We start from the raw sequence: 7,916 nt of genomic DNA on the forward strand, positions 1-7,916 counted from the left end.
TATGTGTGTATGTGGGTGCGAGAGAGAGAGAGAAAAGGGTGCAAATATTATTGCAGGCCGGGCATGGTGGCTCACACCTGTAATCCCAGCACTTTGGGAGGCCGAGGCAGGCAGATCACCTGAGGTCAGGAGTTCGAGACCAGCCTGACCAACATGGAGAAACCCTGTCTCTACTAAAAATACGAAAATTAGCCGGGCGTGGTGGCGCATGCCTGCAATCCCAGCTACTCGGGAGGCTGAGGCAGGAGAATCGCTTGAACCTGGGAGGCGGAGGTTGCAGTGAGCGCTATTGCACTCCAGCCTGGGCAATAAGAGAGAAACTCCGTCTCAAAAAAAAAAAAAAATGTGTGTATATATATATATATATATATAAAATTGCAAAGTGTTGACTGTCAATGAATCAAAATAAACGGTATATGGATGTTGTTCGTGCTTTTCTTGCAACTTTTCTGAAGCTGTCATCATTGTCAACAAGAAAAACAGAAAGGCGGCCGGGCACAGTGGCTCACACCTGTAATCTCAGAACTCTGGGAGGCCGAGGTGGGCAGATCCCCTGGGATTAGGAGCTCAAGACCAGCCTGGCCAACATGGTGAAACCCCGTCTCTACTAAAGTACTAAAATACAAAAATTAGCCAGGGGTGGTGGTGGGTGCCTGTAATCCCAGCTACTCGGGAGGATGAGGCGGGAGAATCGTTTGAACCTGGGAGGCGGAGCTTGCAGTGAGCTGAGATCGAGCCACTGCATTCCTGGGCAACAGAATGAGACTCTGTCTCAAAAAAAAAAAAAAAAAAGGAAAAACAAAATCAAAAAAGGCCTGTACCCAGCTATCCTTTATTAGGCGCCATGTGGCCTGGTCCAGTGTTAGGTCCACCACTCCATGACCTGGCAGTCCCTGCTGGAGAAGCACTCTGCAGTAGAATCTGTGCATTACAATACTCATTATAACCCCAACAGTGCTCATAATAACAGCGCTCATAATAAACCAAAGTGTTCTCTTCACTATACAGCAGTGAACAAGAGTGAAGAAGTTTCGGCTCCATCAACTGCATGAGACTCAGCCAGACACGGCACCGTGATTCCATTTACATTAATAACAACAAATCCAGACAAAATGCTCGCAGACTGTTTGGGACAGTGTACGGGGTAGTAAATCCCAGAGAAAAAAGAGGAAGTGATTACCATAACACTCAGAACTGTGCTGACCATGGGCGGGGGGTACCTGGAAAGGCATATTTGGGGGCTCTGCAGGTTGTTACATGGGGACCCATTGTGAATTCTATGAATATACATTATATAGTGATGTTTTATACACACCACAGCGGGAAGAACCCCACCAGGGCCACCTTGGGAAAGGCAGTGCGCGCCTGGGACCCGCAACTGTGTGTAGGACGCTGGCACCTGGGCTGTGCCCTCGGCCCAGGACAGTGTCCTGGCCAGGCCAGGCGCAGTTCTAGGCGGCCCGGGAAAGGCGGACCCCGGGGCTGCTCCCACAGGCCTTGGGAGCTGCGCGGTGGGGACTGTTGGCCCCGCCCCGCTTGGGAGGGGTGCCCGGGGTGCCCCCTGGTGGTGGCCACCGGGAGTAAGCCTTGCAGAAGAGGAAGCTGTCCCCACCCGCCCCGCGCCTCCGTCCCCTTTCTGCATCTTTGCCCCTGGCATTCCTTCCTCCTCCAGTGCTCACGACCTGTTTCTGGGGTTCACCTCAGCAAACGCCGACCTCACACTCACCTCTCCCAGGGAGGCTTTACTCCTCCCCGCCTGGGCCTTCTCTCTCTGAGGCTGGCGTACAGTCAATCTGCACAACCTCTCAGGGCCTCTGTCAGTGTAGCGTTTCACACACGTGTGGTGTGGACGATGGGACAAAGACAGTACTCCTGAGGCCTCCCACCGCCAGCTCTGTGCTGACCGCCCGGCTGTGTCTAGGCTCCCTCCCTAAGCAACTTTGCTCATGCACAAGGCCAGTCCTTCTGTGTGCATTTATTAAGTGCCTCCTTTGAGTCTCTGAGGCTACAGGAAAAAAGTCAGTGGCCGCCACTCCTGGGGGCTCTCAGGCTGGTGGGGGAAATAGCCCGGTGTGGGTGATGGGGCGTGATGGGGGCGCTAACATCCCAGCCACAGAGCATCCAGGGAGCCAGTGAGTGGGGTAATGGGGGGTGGGGCGGGGGGCCAGGCAGGTGTACGGGAAGGAGTGACCCTTGGGCAGGTCTTGAGGAGTTCTGAGAGGGGTTGGAGGTGAGACCCAGGCCAGGGAAATGTGCGTGGGCCCAGGGCCTGCTGGGTAAAGGACACAGGTCGGGGGATCAACGAGCAAGGGGGAGGGTGCTGGATCTGCCTTGCTTATGCGTTGGAACAGGTCTCCAATAACCCTTGCAGGCCTTTGTGGGATCACAGTGCTCTGCAGAGGCAGATGCAGGAGGACCCCCAGGGCAGGGTGCCTGCTGTCTGCACCCCTTTCACCCTAAGCCAGTGCTCTGGATCTGAGGCCTGACAGCCCCAAGGGGGTTAGAGTCCAGGGCCCCACCGTCCAGCCCATGTATCCTGAACACTTACTATGCTGGTGGGTAGGGGAAGCAGCCAGGGAGGATGAGTAAGTTGTGGACCTTGCCCTCAAGGAGTCTGAAACCAGCACAGGATTAGATAAGCACACAGGGCTCCTTAACTCTGCAGGGAATGAGATAAGGGTGGCGGGAGAGGCCCACGAAGCCGGGGTGTGGGCAGAGGGGAGCAGCACTTGCAGAGTCATGGGATGGTCTGCAGGGAGGGGTTGATGAGCTGGGCCACGGCAGGGGCTGATCGGGGCCCAGGGATTCAGAGCAGCCAGGACAGCGTGAGCAGAGCTGCCTGTGGGAAGGGGAGAGAGACAGTGTCTTAGGGGCCAGATGTTTGTTGGCTACCTACAGTCCCCAGAAGGAGAAGGTCCAACTTGCTCTGTGACTTCAGCAAATGTGCACCCTGTCTGAGCCTGTCCTCCTGTCCCAAACAGGTTCATGATGGATGCCAGGAGGAACCAGGTCCTGGATGTGTGTGCACAGCAGACAAAAAGGGCTCAATAGCCAACGCCTGTTATTAAGCAATTTGACATTTATTCCTAGGTCTCTATTTCCCATTTTACAAATTTTATTTTGTAGTACCAGAAACCTTTTTATTCAAATGAAAAATTCTGATGGGCACAGTGGCTCATGCCTGTAATCCCAGCAGTTTGGCGGGCTAAGGCAGGAGGACTGCTTGAGGCCAGGAATTTGAGACCAGCCTGGGCAACATGGTGAAACCCCATCTCTACGAAAAATACAAAAATTAACCACGTGTTGGCCGGGCGCGGTGGCACACGCTTGTAATCCCAGCACTTTGGGAGGCCGAGGCGGGCGGATCATGAGGTCAGGAGATCGAGACCACGGTGAAACCCCGTCTCTACTAAAAATACAAAAATTAGCCGGGCGTGGTGGGGGCGCCTGTAGTCCAGCTACTCGGAGGCTGAGGCAGGAGAATGGCGTGAACCGGGAGGCGGAGCTTGCAGTGAGCCGAGATTGCGCCACTGCACTCCAGCCTGGGCGACAGAGTGAGACTCCGTCTCAAAAAAAAAAAAAAAAAAAAAAAAAAAAAAAAAAAAAAATAACCACGTGGCCGGCGCAGTGGCTCACGCCTATAATCCCAGCACTTTGGGAGGCCGAGGCGGGCGGATCACGAGGTCAGGAGATCGAGACCATCCTGGCTAACACAATGAAACCCTATCTCTACTAAAAATACAAAAAATTAGCCGGGCGAGGTGGCAGGCGCCTGTAGTCCCAGCTACTCGGGAGGCTGAGGCAGGAGAATGGTGTGAACCCCGGGGGGGTGGAGCCTGCAGTGAGCCGAGATCGCGCCACTGCACTCCAGCCTGGGCGACAGCGCGACTCTGTCTCGAAAAAAAAAAAAAAAAAAATTAACCAGGTATGGTGGCACGTGCCTGTAGTCACAGCTATTTGGGAGGCTGAGATAAGAGGACTGTGTGAGCCCTGGGAGGTGGAGGCTGCAGTGAGCTGTGATTGTACCACTGCACTCCAGCCTGGGTGACAGAGTGAGCAAGACCCTGTCTCAAAAAAAAAAAAAAAAAAAAAGGAAAATTTCCTCAGAACCCCGTTGTATAAGAAACAGGTGGGGCTGGGCGCGGTGGCTCACGCCTATAATCCCAGCACTCTGGGAGGCCGAGGTGGGCAGATTATCTGAGGTCAGGACTTCGAGACCAGCCTGGCCAACATGGTGAAACCCAGTCTCTACTAAAAACACAAAAATTAGCTGGGCATGGTGGTGCATGCCTGTAATCCCAGCTATTTGGGAGGCTGAGGCAGGAGAATCGCTTGAACCCAGGAGGCAGAGGTTGCAGTGAGCCGAGATCACGCCAGGAGGGGTGGCTTCCTCCCTGGAGGAAGCCTGTTGCATTCCAGCCTGGGCAACAGAGCAAGACTCTGTCTCCAAACAAACAAACACCACAAAGAAATAGGTGGAAATGAGGCTGTTGTGGGAGGTGGGACAGGGGTGGGGTCAGCTGTCCTGTCCTGGGTTGGCTGCTCTTCCTCTACCAGCAGCCGGGGTCCTGGGCCCTCTTAGGAATCCTAGGGGCTGGAGAAGCTGCTCCACCAACCACAGGGCTGTGCTCCAGGGAGATGAGACTGGCAAAGGAGGGGAGAGCAGGAAGCAGATGGGGAGGCTGGCTCAGGGCCCCATCCTGGGTAGGGGGAGCTCCAGCATAAACACTGGGCCCAGAGCACTCAGCCCCCCTTGGCCACACTGCATGTCAGTGGGTGCTTCCTCAGGGTGCAAGACAGAGGCTCAGGACTGGTTCAGCAAACATTTATTGAGCATGCACCTGGGCTGGGAACTGAGCTCACAGATGGGGAGAGGAGCAAGACACAAGCAGAAACCAGCACGGGGGCCCTGAGAGGGCAGTGCTCTGGGGCCGCACAGTGTGGGGGTGCCCAGGTGGGGACTTAGAAGCTTCAAGAAGGCCTTCTGGAGGCAGCAAATGCTTGGACAGAGCTTGAAAGGGTTAGTAAGAGTGAGCCTGGCAAATAAGCTAGGAAGAGTGTTGCAGCCCAAGGGAACCACATGGGCAAAGCATTGAGGTGCCACAGGGCAGGCAGGGCAGGGGCGGGACTGAAGCTGTTCAGGCTCATCTCGGGGAATGAGACAGAGGGAGGTGGGACCGTGAGTGCTGCACTGGGGTCGCAGGGTCTCTGCTGACTGCTGGAAACCCCCGGCCCGCTCCTATCCCTGCAGGTCCTGGTGGCTGGCATTGAGGCGAACATACCTGTGACCTATGGAATTGGCAGCCAGAGGGGAGATGAGAGCACTGGCTGTCAATTCATAGGTCAGAGCCCTGTGCACTCGGTCTCGGCAGCCCGCCGACAGCCCTCCACCACCCGCCACCATCTGGCCTGGCAGCGTCGCCACGGTAGTCCTGGCTGGTCTGCTGGGCAGCACCTGCCTCTCCTTCTTCGTGGGTACCGGCCCTCGCCCCAGATAACAGCAGCCCCACTGGAACCAGTGGGCACTTCCACATGGAGTTGCTGTTACAGGGGGCGGGAGCCAATTGGAGGCCGGGGCCCTGCCTGGCATCCACCTTGGGCAGGGCTCTGGAGAGTGTCCCACGCCCGCTCACCTTCGTGGCTCCAGTCTTCGTGGCCCCAGGTCCATGGTCTTTTCACCGAGGCTTCTTATCATCCAGGGCCCACACCTGGCGCCCTGTGTGCTGCCAGCACTCCTTCCTGGGCGAAGTTCAGGCTCAACCCCAAATCGGCCTCATAAAGCCGGGAGCGGCTCTGATTTACAACTCCTGGGCAGCCTTTGCCCACTCTGATGACCCCACACCCTCTGTCCCCAAGTTATTTTGTTTCCTTGTTTCTTTCCCAAACAGAGCTGGGCCTCAGTTTTAGGTTTGGCCACTGTCACCTCTGCCCTTTGCCCACCCTCCCTGCTGCAGCCATGGGGCAGAGGGACAGCAAGGGAGAGCTGGCACTTGTCAGTCCCCAGGGACCTCCCAGTGCCCGATTTCATGAGGATGGCCCCGTATGGGAAGCTGAAGATGAGACTGAGAAGAAGTGTGGGGGGCTGTAGGGGGGGGCACAGAAAGAGGGATAGTGAGGCAGAGGGGCTGAGAGAGGAAGAAAAGGGCAAGGCCTCGGATGGCGGTGCACACCTGGAATCCCAGCACTTTGGGAGACCAAGGCAGGAGGATCTCTTGAGCCCAGGAGTGCAAGACCAGCCCGGGCAACACAGTGAGACCCCATCTCTACAAAAAATAAAAAAATTAGCCCAGTGTGGTGATGCATGCCTGTGGTCCCAGCTACTCAAGAGGCTGAGGTGGGGGATCACTTGAGCCTGGGAGGTCAAGGCTCCAGTGAGCTGAGATTGTGCCACTGCACTCCAGTCTCAGTGACAAAGAAAGACCCTGTCTCAAATAAAAATAAGAGGAGCAGGTAGAGAACTGGAAAGGAACAGAGGAAACAAACAGGGACAGTGGATGACGAGGTGTAGGAAGGGGGACGACAGGGAACTAGAAAAGATGTAGATACACAAACCTGCTGCAGAACATGAGGAACAGGCTGTGAGCAGTGGCTCGCCTGGAAGGATGCTTAGGACCTCAGTGGCCTGGAAGACAGCAGGGGCCTGGGAGCTGGGTGACCTTGAGCAAGTAGCGTAAGGTCACTCTTACGCTCTGAACCACTGTCCATATGTCAATCAGGACTTATGAGGCCACCCTGCACGCTGGACTGGACTGGTGGGAAGCATCCCCCTGGGACCCTTGGGTCTCTCTCCACTGTGGGAGAGGAAGCAGCTGCTGGCCAGGGTCCGCCAGTGAGCCCAGGGCTCTGGGAGGCAGAGCTTCCTCTTGCAAAGCGTGTTCTCGTCCCTCCCAGACAGGTTCCGGTGACAGGTGCCAGTCCTGCAGAGACCCAGCAGGCATTTGGGGAGACTCCAAAGCCTCTGGAGAGAAAGGGGAGCTTTTAGAGTAGACTTGGGCCCTGCCCCCTTTGCCAGCAGTGGATACAGGCCTAGAGAGACAGAGGGGGCCGCCCAAGGTCCCAGAGCAGGGCCCCAGGGCCTGTGCTGCCCCAACAACCTTCCCGAAGTGGCGTCCCCCCTCTCGGTATGCAGTCAGGGTGGGATGGGGAATCCCTGGGCTGGAATCCTTCTGCCTGGGGGGACAGACCTGCGAAGGAAGACACTGTAGCTGGTGGCTGGCCCTCCACTCAGCCTGGCGGCCCTTCCCACAGAGGCCTGGGCGAGACCAGCCTCCTGCAGTGTGGTGTCCAAGTGCCCTGGCCTGGCAGAGGTAGTGCCCGATCAGGAATCCTGGCTCCACAGCTCTGAGCGCTGATGCTAAGGCCCCCTCATCCCACAGTGGAAACCAAGGCACAGAGAAGAAGGGGCTCATCCCGGCCACCCCATGGCTGTCCAGGTCCCTTTCTTCCTCAGGATTGGCCACCCTTCAGAGAGGTGCCTGGGCTCAGGAGCCTCCTAGGACAGGCAGTGCGGCAGGGGTCCTACCATTCAGGAAGCCTCTTACCTGAGTGCTGGGCTGGCCTTCGGGGCACAAGGAGGAAGTGGGGACACCCTGGGCCCAGGGCCTTTTGAGCCGTTGACCCAGCCCCTGGTGGTGGTTAATGATTATCCCACCACCGTCAATACTGATCACAAGTGCAGTTCGAAGGGCAGGAAGCCCTGGACTGTGCCCGGGCAGGGTGGGGCGGGTCCAGGAAGCATCAGGCTGGGCCCCATCTGCCTCTCCGGGTGGCATCAGCACCCAGTCGTCCACAGCCCTGTCTCCTCCAGGGCCTTGCCCTCCTGATCTCTTACCAGCCTGCTGCCCCAGGTGTCCGTGGGCACCCAGGACCCCAGGGTCCCTCCGGACAAAGCTTCTGCTCTGTTCCCAGTACCCAGA

The 7,916-nt window shown here is 56.9% G+C and overlaps 1 pseudogene; it reads right to left on the bottom strand.

Moving 5' to 3' along the window:
- Window positions 1-3,953: 3,953 nt before the first annotated feature.
- Window positions 3,954-4,414, bottom strand: LOC115834705 (annotated as a pseudogene).
- Window positions 4,415-7,916: the final 3,502 nt, after the last annotated feature.

Source organism: Nomascus leucogenys, chromosome 4 (genome assembly GCF_006542625.1).
Source record: "Nomascus leucogenys isolate Asia chromosome 4, Asia_NLE_v1, whole genome shotgun sequence".
Classification (NCBI taxonomy): Eukaryota; Metazoa; Chordata; class Mammalia; order Primates; family Hylobatidae; genus Nomascus; species Nomascus leucogenys.